This window comes from Elgaria multicarinata, chromosome 5 (assembly GCF_023053635.1).
Source record: "Elgaria multicarinata webbii isolate HBS135686 ecotype San Diego chromosome 5, rElgMul1.1.pri, whole genome shotgun sequence".
NCBI lineage: Eukaryota > Metazoa > Chordata > Lepidosauria > Squamata > Anguidae > Elgaria > Elgaria multicarinata.
In genome coordinates this window covers 2,448,237-2,460,954 of record NC_086175.1, presented here as the reverse complement: position 1 = coordinate 2,460,954, position 12,718 = coordinate 2,448,237, and the positions used below count along the sequence as shown (strand labels likewise).

General features: G+C 42.1%; 1 long non-coding RNA gene across 1 annotated transcript; it reads left to right on the top strand.

Moving 5' to 3' along the window:
* The first annotated feature begins 5,109 nt into the window (after positions 1-5,109).
* Positions 5,110-11,513, top strand: LOC134399394 (uncharacterized). Its single transcript, XR_010025499.1, has 4 exons — positions 5,110-5,164; positions 5,970-6,057; positions 9,229-9,331; positions 11,368-11,513. It is a non-coding gene; the product is annotated as an uncharacterized LOC134399394 (long non-coding RNA).
* Positions 11,514-12,718: the final 1,205 nt, after the last annotated feature.

The window sequence follows — 12,718 nt, the reverse complement described above, 5'->3', positions numbered from 1 at the left end:
TTAACTTGATATTGACCAATAGGGATGACTTAGAGCTTCATCACACCAGCGTTATACTGTGCATTCACTGCGAATTGCATGCAAAGGACTCCGATGTTTTCTACTTTATAATCTGCTTTTATTGTGAAGTACTCCCATGCATCCTGCTTTGATTGCGCTCCTTCCCCAAATAAGTGAAATATTTTGGTGCGCAGAAAGTACAGTTCTTCCAGTCATGCGAAAGCATATCTCTCAAATTTCAACATGTGTTTTCATCCATTGTTTTCAATGCGGTGTACTGTGGGCATTTTCAAGGGGCCGTATTACTGATGAAGGAGAGGGGTGTGCCAATTCAAATCCTTTCCTCCTCCTGCTTCCGAACCTCCCTGCTCCCTCCTGGCAGGGAAGCAGGAGAGGCTAATCCCTGAGTTGAACAAGCAAAAAGCAGCAGCAGCAACCCTCACCCACATAGAATCATAGAATCATAGAATAGCAGAGTTGGAAGGGGCCTACAAGGCCATCGAGTATATATATACAAATCAAGTGAGTATATATATACAAATCAAGTGAGTATATATATACAAATCAAGTGAGTATATATATACAAATCAAGTGTACATATATACAAATCAAGTGAGACAGGACAGCGAGGGAGAAAAGGAAGGTAGGGTGAGAGACTCTTTAGCTCTGTGTGTGTTTTTAACTGAGCCTTTGCTTCAAAGCATGTGGAAGTTGCAGTAGGCAGCACAAAAAAAACCCCTTAAACCTTCCCCCCAACTCACTTGTTTCTGGAACCTTAAACCATTTTGCACAGCACTTGCTGAGGAGCAAGCAGCCACAGGCATCCAAGGGGGGAAGCCGCAGAAGTTTCCCTTCCTGCATACCCTACTGGCTCCCGGTCATTCTTTTTATTGATTTCTTGCCTGTTTGGGGAGTCCAATGCTATACATGCCACTCAACTCTTTTTCACCATCTTCTATTTATTTATTCATTACATTTCTATACCACCCAATAGCCGGAGCTCTCTGGGCGATTCACAAAAATTAAAAACACTCAAAGTAAAAAACAACAGTATAAAACCATAATATAAAATACAATATAAAAGCTCAACCAAATAAAAAGAGCAGCAATGCGAAATTACAAATTTAAAACACCAAGTTAAAAAAAATTATAGACTGTTAAAATGCTGGGAGAATAAAAAGGTCTTCTCCTGGCATCTAAAAGCATATAATGTAGGTGCCAAGCGAACCTCCTTAGGGAGCTCATTCCACAGCCGGGGTGCCACAGCAGAGAAGGCCCTCCTCCTGGTAGCCACCTGCCTCACTTCCTTTGGCAGGGACTCGCAGAGAAGGACCCCTGAAGATGACCTTAGGTACATACGGGAGGAGGCGTTCCTTCAGATAGCCTGGTCCCAAGCCGTTTAGAATTCAACACGAATTCTCTTTTGCAATCCCAGAGAATGAGCCCAGGTTTTATTAACAATGGAAGAACTGCTTCCTCCTGCGTAGGCATTTTCAGCTTAAAAGAAATGTGGCAAATGCATCCTCCTTGCCAGCAGCACCCTCATTTTTAAAGATAAAGAGATCCAAATGGGCACAGTGGCAGGTCTTAAGTAGGTCTTTCAGCATACCCAATTACAATCAGATTGGGTCATCTGTTGATTTGTTATGGTTTTTTAAATTAAAATTAATCAAATGCTTACATTTGTGTAAGTTTTAAAGCTAAAGCAAACCAAATTGGCACAGTGGCAGGTCTTAAGTAGGACTTTCAGCACACCAAATTCTATTCAGATTGGGTCATCCATTGATTTGTTATGAATTTTTTAATTACCTCCTTCAAGCCCTTCAGAGAAAATAGTCAACTAGTACAAAGGAACGGAGAAGCGCTGTTGCATTGCTGTGGGCAGGCGCTTGTGCACATGTGCACGTATGCGCGCACGCACACACACCAATCTGGCTGGGAAGCTTTCCCAGTTTTCAGCCAAAGAAGAAAGATATTTATCTGTCTCCTGCGTGCGGGACAGCAGCCTAGGTAAACAGAAGAGGCTGGGGACGCACATTACAGCAGGACAAGATAGATCCCCTGCTCGGTTTCCAAGAAATCGCAAGGAGCCAGCAGGGATCAGGAAGGCTTAGGGAGAGGCAACGAGTGGGGTACCACAGGGCTCAGTCCTGGGCCCAGTGCTCTTCAACATTCTTATTAATGATTTGAATGAGGAGGTGCAGGGAATGCTTAGCAAATTTGCTGATGACACAAAATTGGGTGTGATAGCTAATACCTTGCAAGACAGAAACAAACTTCAAAATGATCTTGATAGGCTGGAGTGCTGGGCTGAAAACAACAGAATGAAATTTAATGGGGACAAAGTTCTACATCTAGGAAAAAGAAGCCAAATGTACAATTACAAAATGGGGATACTTGGCTCAGTAATACTACAAACGAGAAGGATCTTGGAATTGTTGTAGATCACAAGCTGAATATAAGCCAACAGTGTGTTGTGGCTGCATTAAAAGCAAATGCTATCTTGGACTGCATTAATAGAAGTATAGCTTCCAAAACACGGGAGGTATTGGTTCCCTTCTATTTGGCACTGGTTAGGCCTCATCTTGAGTATTGTGTCCAGTTCTGAGCACCACACTTCAAGAAGGATGTAGACAAGCTGGAGTGCATTCATATTTCATCATGTGTTAGACATAGAGAGAGTTATACATAGATTTCAAGAAAAGCAGACCAGTTATCCACTTGCAAGTTGCGCCTATATAACACCCGTTCAAAAGTTGATAGTGTTATTAGGGTTGATAGTATTATTAGTTGATATTGTATTATGGGAGGTGAGCATTTGTCCTTCCCACGTGATAATATACGTTTTTTCGCTGTCATGAGAGACCTGAAGATCCATTTGCGCTGACCATGTGTTAACTTCCAAGAAGCTGGTAAGTAATTTAGGGCTACATGGACATTGTTCCATATTATAGATTGTTTCAATATGAAATTCATTCTTATTATAACCTCCTCCCCAAAATGGGCGACTACGGGACTTTGCCAAAATACGCGAGTTAAGGAAGAATTAAATCGCAATTCTGTGATTTAGACAGACCCTTATTGAAAAGGCCTTGTGGAATCCAAGAAAAACATTTTTTTTTTTGCTGAATAAGACGCCTGGGCATGTCTATATGGCTGGTTTTCCCTGCAGTAAATGTGCAGTTATGCATTTTAGGACACATGACGCAGCCATCCACCCACTACTATGCCAGTCCCTCCCCCCGAAAATGCTAAGCTTTGTGTTGGCTATTCACCGCAGCCTTTGATTTTCCTTTATGATTGCACCGCATTTGAGTCATCTGTCATTGGGGTTTTTAAATGGACAAGGAGACCCCCGCACAGCCATGATACAGAGCTCATCCTCTGACACACTTCAAGGCATAATGAACAGGTATTGCGCAACCAACAGCAGTTGATGGACCGCTTTGAACATGACTCTGATGAGTACACGAGGCACATGGTTCAGGAGGGTACACAGAACCAGCAGCAGCAGAACACCTTTTTTACCATTTTGGAAAGGCAGTGCATGCTGCTAGAGACACTGGTGAGGTCTCTGGCAGTGGGAGAAGAGGGACACCCAGCACCCCAAAACAGACCCTTGCTTACTGCAACTCAACTGACAGTAGACAGGATACAGGAGGATGAACTGGAGCAAACCACTGTCCAAACCATGGCATTGCCTGGTCATCCAGCCTCCCGCATCTCAACTCAAAGCAGAAGCTTAACCTGGACAATGTCGAGGGGCTGCCCACCCACACCATGGCTGTGAACAGGCAATCAGGAAAGGCTCACATCAGGGGGCCACCAAACCCAAAGCGGGTGAAAGAATGGGAGCAGGAACAATCTATGCCAAGGCAGACAATGTCTAGCTTTCAGAAGCACCACAGCACGGTGCACTCATTGCAGCAACACTGCCCTAGGGAAATCAATGTGATCCCAGACAGAGGCAAGGGTGAAGATACACTGTGGGAGGATTCCCAGAGTCTACTGCCAGTGTGTTCATCCACTCCATGGGACTCCTGCATGAGCATTAAGCACCCACTATGCCACGTAAAGAAGCCGCAGGAATATTCACCTTAGCATCAGCAGTTCACCACCACTACCTATTCCATGTGTTTATTTTAGCAAAGTTTTCCACTGTTAATAAAGATTCCGTCTTGAATTACTTGTTCTGTATTTGGTGGTTTCTGAAAGGGAAAAGCAAAGGCAAAAATGGGAGGGGAAGCCACTGCTGCTAGCCAACATCTTCCCAGTCAACACAGCAGGGGAATATAGGGCCATGTGGTGGTGATGGTGGCGGCGGGCAGCCAACACTTCCTTGTAGGTGTATGGGGGGAGTTGACCATTTAGGATACTCAGTGGGTGTTTGTTCTGTGGTGCTTTGGTTCATTTTAATTACCCCCTTAGGATTTTAAGATAGAATTGCAGAATGCACCACTTGTTAAAGACTGCATCTCCTGCAACGAGTCCTGTGATTTTTCATTAACCTTTCAAGCAACCACATTTACATCCATTTCTGACAGTAGCAGCAGAACTGGGAGGGTAACGTTACATTACAGGCAAACTTGCCCTTGCTGTTGCATGCCATAGGCTTTAAAGGTTATGCGTAATAGATTCATACTGACCATGTTCACTGCTCTCAGATATGGGGCAAATGTCTCTTGAAAACAGAGGGAACCTTCCAATAACTAAAAACAAAAAACAAAAAAAACAGGCTCACACAGCAGACAGCAAGAGCTCACAGCACGAGGAGCCCCCATCTTCCCCAAGAGCAGCATTAAGACTATTTCTCGGCCCTAATATTAATGACATTATCTTAGGACACAGAAACAACGACATGTGCTGTTCATATGGTGGATGGGGCCACTGAAAAATGGAAATTATTGTGGTAATAATGAATGCAGAAATGTTTAAAACATTTTTGGAAACAGATTGGAAAGCTGTAACCAAAATGCAGTTATAAAGTTAAATATATAACTTTCTATTCATGTTTTGGAATCTGTGATCTAGAAATGAAAGGCTTCATTGTAGTGACTGATTCCTACAAAAATGTACTACACGTTAAACAACAAAGCTCCTAAGGGGCCACTCATTGTTCATTTCAGATGTCCGATTTACACTTTGAAAAGTGTATTTGTAGCAGGTCAGTGGAACAATAGCACATTGCCACATATGTCCTTTTCCGGATAGTTCTTTGATGGTCTGCCAGAATATAGACACACACGCCCAACTTAATTCTGACTATAGTTACCTTTGGACCAAAGTGGGATGGCTGTTGCAGTCACCTGTTGTGTTCTAAAGTTTACAAAGAACACGTGATCAGCATTTGTGATCCATTGACCTACCATTTCAGTTCCAGAAATAATGTTGAAAACCTCCCTTTCTAAGTAGTGACTAGGACAAATTAGACTAGCTGTCCATTGCCAAATCTTCTCAGGTGGGGCTTCATGCAATTTGGCAACTATTCCTTACACCTACAATATAAATTCACAAAGCAGTGTGTGCAAAACACCAGAGGGTTGTGGAAATGAGGGATGTTTCTGTGATGGTAAGTTGCCCACTGCTCCCCCCCCCCAGAGTATTTTGTGTTGACTGTCATAGAATCGTAGAGTTGGAAGGGGCCTAGAAGACCATCGAGTCCAACTCCCTGCTCAAATATTCCCATAATATTTACAGCCCAATCTTATAAATACTTACTTGGAAGTAATGCATGCAGATTTCAATATGATGTACTTCCAAATAAAACTCCCAAATAAAGCTCAGATCCTACATAGGGTTAGTTTCACAAGTTCATTGATTTCAACAAACTTAAGCATGCCAAACTCTGTATTGGGAGTGGTGTGCAAACTTGAAACAAATTGTCACATGTCCATGCGAACTAAACTATTCAAAAGAGTTTAGGGGCCCATGGCACTGATCTTCCTGCTTCTCTCTTCTCTGTTTTATAGAATCTGCTGCTGCTTTCCCTCCAGATCGTTGCCTTCTTGAATACTTTGTGTGATGCCCAGTGCTTTGTAAAACCAGTTGGCAAAAAGGGTAAGGAATCTTGTTCAGTACTTGGGTTCAAATCATGTCATGTTTAGAACAGGACAAACCATTTCTTTTAGAGATAAAAGGGAACCTCACAATTCCTCTTAAACAGCCTTTTCCAACCTGGTGTCCTCCAGATGTTTTGGACTACAACTCCAAGCATCCCTGACCATTGACCATGATGGCTGGGGATGTTGGACAGTAGCAGGTTGGGGAAGGCTGTTCTTGAACAACTGGACAGCAGGGGCAGGAGCCACAAGGATGCTCTTGTGCCATTGAAGGTGAGTGGAATTGTACTTGTCACATAAGAACCTGGACAAAGGTCTTAATAGTCCTTTCACACAAATTCCATATTTATTGTTCATTCAGGAGTCCTTTTTGACCTATTTCCTTCCCAATTCAGCCTGGCAGCACATATGCAGCACAGTTCTTTATGTGCCCATACTTCATCACTGAAAAGCATGGAGCATAAATTTAATGTTTATAATATCTTCCATGCTAGAATTTGGGTCTGCTCAGGTTAAAAACACTGCTTCTGAATATAGCACTATCCCTAATGAGAAACGGCGATGCTTTCAAATTTCCCTGAAGAAATGTCAAGGACCTGGTTCTTCTTTGTATTCTTCTCCGAATAAAACTTATTTCTTGACATTGTTAAAAGGCCTGGTACAGTTGTTTTATTAATATGCTCTATGCTGAGGTTACATTCTTTATTCCAGAACTGAACAATACTTTTTTTTTAATGAATGAAAATATCACAAAATAGTCAACAAGTTTTAGAACCCTTAATCAAGTTGAATGTTAAGCAAAGCTGTAGGAAGACACGGGAGGCGGCAGTGCCGGGTGGGTGGGGAAGTAAAAAAAATCTTGATGTTATCACAAAGTCTGCATTTAGCAGCAGTCTTAAGATATTTCTGGGTTCATACAACATGCTAACCTACCATGGGCATTTTCCGCAGGGTGGGTTATTGTGTTGTCTGAATGCAGTGTGTTTTCATCATTATTTTTCTCGGACAAGCCACCTTGAGAACTCAGGGCATGTTGTTGGGTGGTTTAGTGTGGTTAAAAGTTTGGGAGGTGAAAAATGTAACAACCTTTAAACACCTCCTGAAAACACATCTTTTCACTCAGGCTTTCTCTGGGTTGTAACTGTTGCTGGATTTATATTGGTTTTACGTGATGTTTTTTAAACTTGTAAAGCTTTATATGTTTTCATCTGTTATATTTTAACTGTGAACTGCCCAGAGAGCCTCGGCTATTGGGCTTCATAGAAATGAAATAAATAAATAAATAAATGAATGAATAAATGTATATGCCCCTATCACGTGTATTTTGAGCCTTAGGTAGTCCCTTTCAGGGCAAATTCCCCTTCCCATATACATTCCCCCTTTCCAGTGAGGCGCTTTGCAGTGGATCACGTATATCCATTGCAAGGCACTGAGCAAAGCGATTGGTTTCCACTGCAGTGCAGAAGCAGTAGGAAGTGATTGCTGAGTGAAGGAAATGCACTTCTGTATGTTTTGTTGTCCTTTTTGTCTAGAAGAAGTAATTGTGATTCGATTTGAGAAATTTATATCTCCACATTTGCCACATTTCCCTCACTTTTTGTGGTGAATACATCTAATTCTCTTTCATTATCATATCTGCAGGGGGCGGGGAACACATACCCTTCATTAGACGTACATTAATGTTATGTAGGCATAGGCGTACAATAGGAAAAGAGGATTTCAGCCATGTTCAAAAACCAGTTCATTCCTATGGTAGTTTGCTCTGTTTCTATAGTTAGCGCAATGCTTCTAATATTTCACCCCTCGTTCTTTGCATGTATTCTGAATATGATGGAGAATTTGTCTTCCCTATCTTTCTGTCACCATATTAATTATTGTAGAATGGTCAGTATCTCTCTAATATTCTTTTTCCTAAACTCCACTAAACGTAAGAAGGTCTTTCAGTCTTTTGTTATAAGTTCTTCCACAGACTCTCCTCTAAATTCTCTCTGCATTCAATGCACTCATCTTAGAATTTGTGAATTCTCTTTTCTCAAGGTCAGAAGTGAAAACAATACTCCAGAAATAGTATCACTAATGCTAAGTTTACATACTTTTTGAATATAAATATGATGTTTCCCTTCATATCTGTTAAAAGGGATGTTGGCATGTTAGGCTGCAGCATTACATCATTGGTTCCCATTACACATAAAAGCCAGTTGCTTGGTTCCATCTCTTTGTCACACTACAACAGAGAAGAGCAACCTTTTGAGGGTGGAGGGCAGCATTCCCTTTTGGGGGGGGGGAAGTGGTCAGAGGCTGCATACTACTGGTGGGTGACGCCATCCCTTTCTCATTCTTTCATCCACCTACCCACCCACCTACACACACCAGTCCAGCCATCATTTCAGCCTCAAACACCTCCTCTCCCCCTCCCATTCATTCTCTTTCACACCCAACCATACACCCATCCATTCCCATCTATCTACCTCCATTCTCACATGTTCCTTCTACCCACATCCTTCCATTCACTTTCTCTCATTCACACCTTTCACATTCTCCCATTCACCCTCTACCCCTATACACACTCCCCACTCATAAATACACAGTTCCCTTCCTGTTCTCCATTCACACACATCATCTATGTTTTGGCCCTGGTGAATACATGTAGAGACCTATATTAAGTGAGTATTAGTGACTAGCTGTACAAACAAACCAATTGTTGAGAAAAATCATTTTGAAATTTTTCCAGAATTCCCAATGCATTTCTAATGTTTGTTCTGTATTTTACTATGGTCAATTAGAGATGTCAGTGCCAGTTTTATGATAGGTGAATATAGAGAAAGCTGCTTTTTCCAAACAGCCAAACTTGGTGACAAAAACCACCTGTCCAGAGGAGCAAGAAACGTGGGTGGGGTGGAGGAGGGAGTATGTAAAAAGTATACACATCTGCTTTTGTGTGAAAGGGAGTGATGGAGATATAGACAAGATAAGACATGATTGGCCAAAGCCAGCAGCCAATTATGGCCCCAAATACAGCCATGTCCTAAAATATGCATCACAGCATTCCTAGACAGATTCCTAAATGGGTTTTAAGTCATGTTTTAACCAGCAACAACCCCAGTTTTTACCTCTAGTTTCTAAATTGCTTGAATCAGTCCTGCATTGTTTGCTTTTCTGCATATTTCAGGTTGCTTTCAAGGTGGAAAGTGGTACCGCGTTACTGCTGTGTGGAAAACTAGCAATTGTCAAAGATGTGAATGTAAACCAAAAGAACTGATATGCTGCAGCTTGTAAGTTCAGGTTCTAAAATCTATTTCAGGTTTCTGAATGCTGGCACTTCTTTTCAAATACAAGGTGTTATGAGTCGAATTGTGGGTTATATGCCAACTTATTTTATCCAGTACATGCTTCAGGAGGCAATCCTATAAACATTTAGTTAGAAGTAACTCCTGTGGAACTCAATTGGGCTTACTTTTGAGTAGACACAATAGGATTATATTATAATTATGCTTTACCTGGGCTGGGGAACCTGCGGCTGTCCAGCCTAGTCAATGGTACGGGATGATAGGAGTTCATCAACATCTGGAAGCCCAGAGATTCCAGTCCTACTCTAAACGATTTCTTCATTGTAATTTCCATCTGTTATAAGTTACATCCTGAGGCGAGCATAGAGCAATGCATACCAATAAACAATCGCACATAGAATAGCAATTGAAATTCTCTCTTCTCCATATCCAATTTACCTGCCATAATAACTTGGTGGTCTTGAACTTTCAGAATGCTAGAATATTCACATATTCTAATTTTTTCTAAATGATCAAGACAAAATTCTTTAGTTTTTCTTCATTTCCCCTCTTCAAGATCAATGAGACACTGTTTCAGGGGCTTCAAATGCTCAACTCTCCTTTGATGTGAGGATTACCTCACACCCAAAGCCCATTTCCAGTCCAGAGCACATTGAACTTTGTTGGCATCTCTAAGTTAAAGTGTGTGCCAAAGCACCATGTTAATGTTCCTCAAGAATGTCTAGGTTGTGGATGGAAAACAGTGGACCATGTGGCATGTTTTTGTGCCAAAGGGGTGGTAAGGTACAAACAGATTTCTCTTCAGGTTCAGCTTGTGAAATGAAAAGGTGGATCCAATAAAAAAGGCTACTTCTGATGTTTGGAATTCTTCCTCATCAAGCTGGTCCATGGGCAGAGCCATGGAGGATGTTGGATTATCCATTCGGTTTCTTTTAAATGAGCACTGTGGCATTTGTTTTTGGCCACTATGCTTGCAAGTGTGGTTGCTGGGATACACTGCCTGTATTAGCTGATGTGTCAGGTCAGACATAAGGCCTTAGCTATACCTACTTCATAGTCCACGACGGAGGAGGGAAGTTCTCATGTTGTGATTAATGCAAGATCCCTCCTCAGTTTACATGTGAGGCGCAATGACCTCAGGAGGAGAGGCGTTGCGCCCGCCATTTTTTATTTTTTAAAGACATAGGAGTGCACAAATGCTCGTGCGCAAAAGGTAAGGTTTTTTTTAAAAAAATTCAAGTACTTTCCCCTCCACCCCCCCCCCCCCCGATGGGCGCAGCACTGCGCCCTGTGCGCGGCTCCTGGCTCTGTGCGAGGAATCGCGTGGAGCCGGGTCAAACTGCAGCAACAGGCCACACAGGCTCAGGCCGAGTCTGTGGAAAAAGTGGGCCCAAAGGGGAGGGCAAGATCCCAGGGCAAGGGAGGGATGATCCCTCCCTGATCCTGGGATCCCTTGTGCGTCATGTGGATGCACAGGGACGATCCCGGGGTTTGCCCCAGGATTTTGCCTGGTCTAGCTAAAGTAGGGTGACCATATGCAAAGGAGGACAGGGCTCCTGTATCTTTAACAGTAATGTAGGAAAGGGAATTTCAGCAGGTGTCAATTGAAGAGGGTGAAATTCCTTCTCCATCACAAGAGTTAAAGCTGCAGAAGCCCTGCCCTCTTTTGTATCTGGCCACTCTATTATAGCTAGTGTAGCTTTAACTGTTGTGATGAAGAGGGAATTTCACTCACTTCAATTGACACCTGCTGAAATTCCCTTTCCTACATTACTGTTAAAGATACAGGAGCCCTGTCCTCCTTTTCATATGGTCACCCTAAGCTAAAGCCATAGTTTTCAGCCCATCAAAAGGCTGTTCACGGATCTGAATGGTTCCATGACAAAATTCCATAAGTGCCTTCCTAAAGATTGGAACTAATAATGCCATGGTCTTCTGGAGACTAAGCTGATTTGACCCCAGTGTTGTTAATTTTTGTGTCTCTCTTCCATTTGACTTGACTACGTGTCTTAATTATTTAGGGTTTTCAGACCTATCAACTATGACAAGACAAAATGTATCGCCATGTTTCACCAGCGATCCTGCTCTATCCGTGTGGTGAAGAAGTCTGATCCTGCAGAAGAGTGCAAGGTTTTTGCTGGGGTTGGGTAATAGCTATCCATTCAGCCAAAGTCTTTTAGGCAGACCATGGATGATGAGGGATACAGTTGTCCACCTTTATTTGAGGAATCACAAATGTACTCTTTTCATGCTTGCCTATTTATGATCTTTCCAAATTGTCTGCCTTTATTATCAAGCAGTTTGTCATTTTGTAGAAGTGAGGCTGAGTTCACACATTTTGTTTATCAAATAATAATTTCAATGGTCACTTAATTAGTTGAATGTAAGACTTTCCTCTTTGCCCAGGCATATGGCGGTACATCTTAATCACCCACATGTTTAGTTTTTTAACAGTTTTTAATGCTCTATGTGTGTATGTTCTGTGTTTTAGAATTTTAAATTTTGTATACTTGTTTTTATCTCAATTCTAGAATTTCTGTAAACCGCCCAGAGAGCCCTGGCTATGGGCGCGGTATATAATTGCAATAAAATAAATAAATCTATATAAATAAAAATGAAAAAGACCATTCGTTACTGTCGTTATATCTCCGAAAGTTCTTCACCGATTGCTTTGAAATTTTGACACAGCGTTGCGTTCAAATACGCGAGCGTTGTTATGTAACTATGTCCTCTATGGGGTCAAAGGTTTGTCTTAAAATCGAAGAAATAGGCCTCCTCAAAACCAGTCCTGCTGATCATTGTGACATCACCAACCAGTAGGCCAATCCGCTGCCTCTGCCTCCTCTCCTATTTTCATGTTCTCTCGCAATTGGCTGAGTGAATATAGATGTCACACCTGTGACAGTTACACGTTCTGAAGAAAGGTAACTGCCAGGAGTTTCCAGTAACCTCCTCACCATAAAAACATGCTTTTATATCTCCGAAAGTTCTTCACCGATTGCTTTGAAATTTTTACACAGCGTTGCGTTCGAATACGCGAGCGTTGTTATGTAACTATGTTCTCTATGGGGTCAAAAGTTTGTCTTAAAATCGGCCTCCTCAAAACCAGTCCTGCTGATCATTGTGACATCACCAACCAGTAGGCCAATCCACTGCCTCTGCCTCCTCTCCTATTTGCATATTCTCTCTCAGTTGGCTGAGTGAATATAGATGTCACACCTGTGACAGTTACACGTTCAGAAGAAAGGTAACTGCCATGAGTTTCCAGTAACCTCCTCACCGTAAAAACATGCTTTTAAATCTCCGAAAGTTCTTCACCGATTGCTTTGAAATTTTGACACAGCGTTGCGTTCGAATACGCGAGCGTTGTTA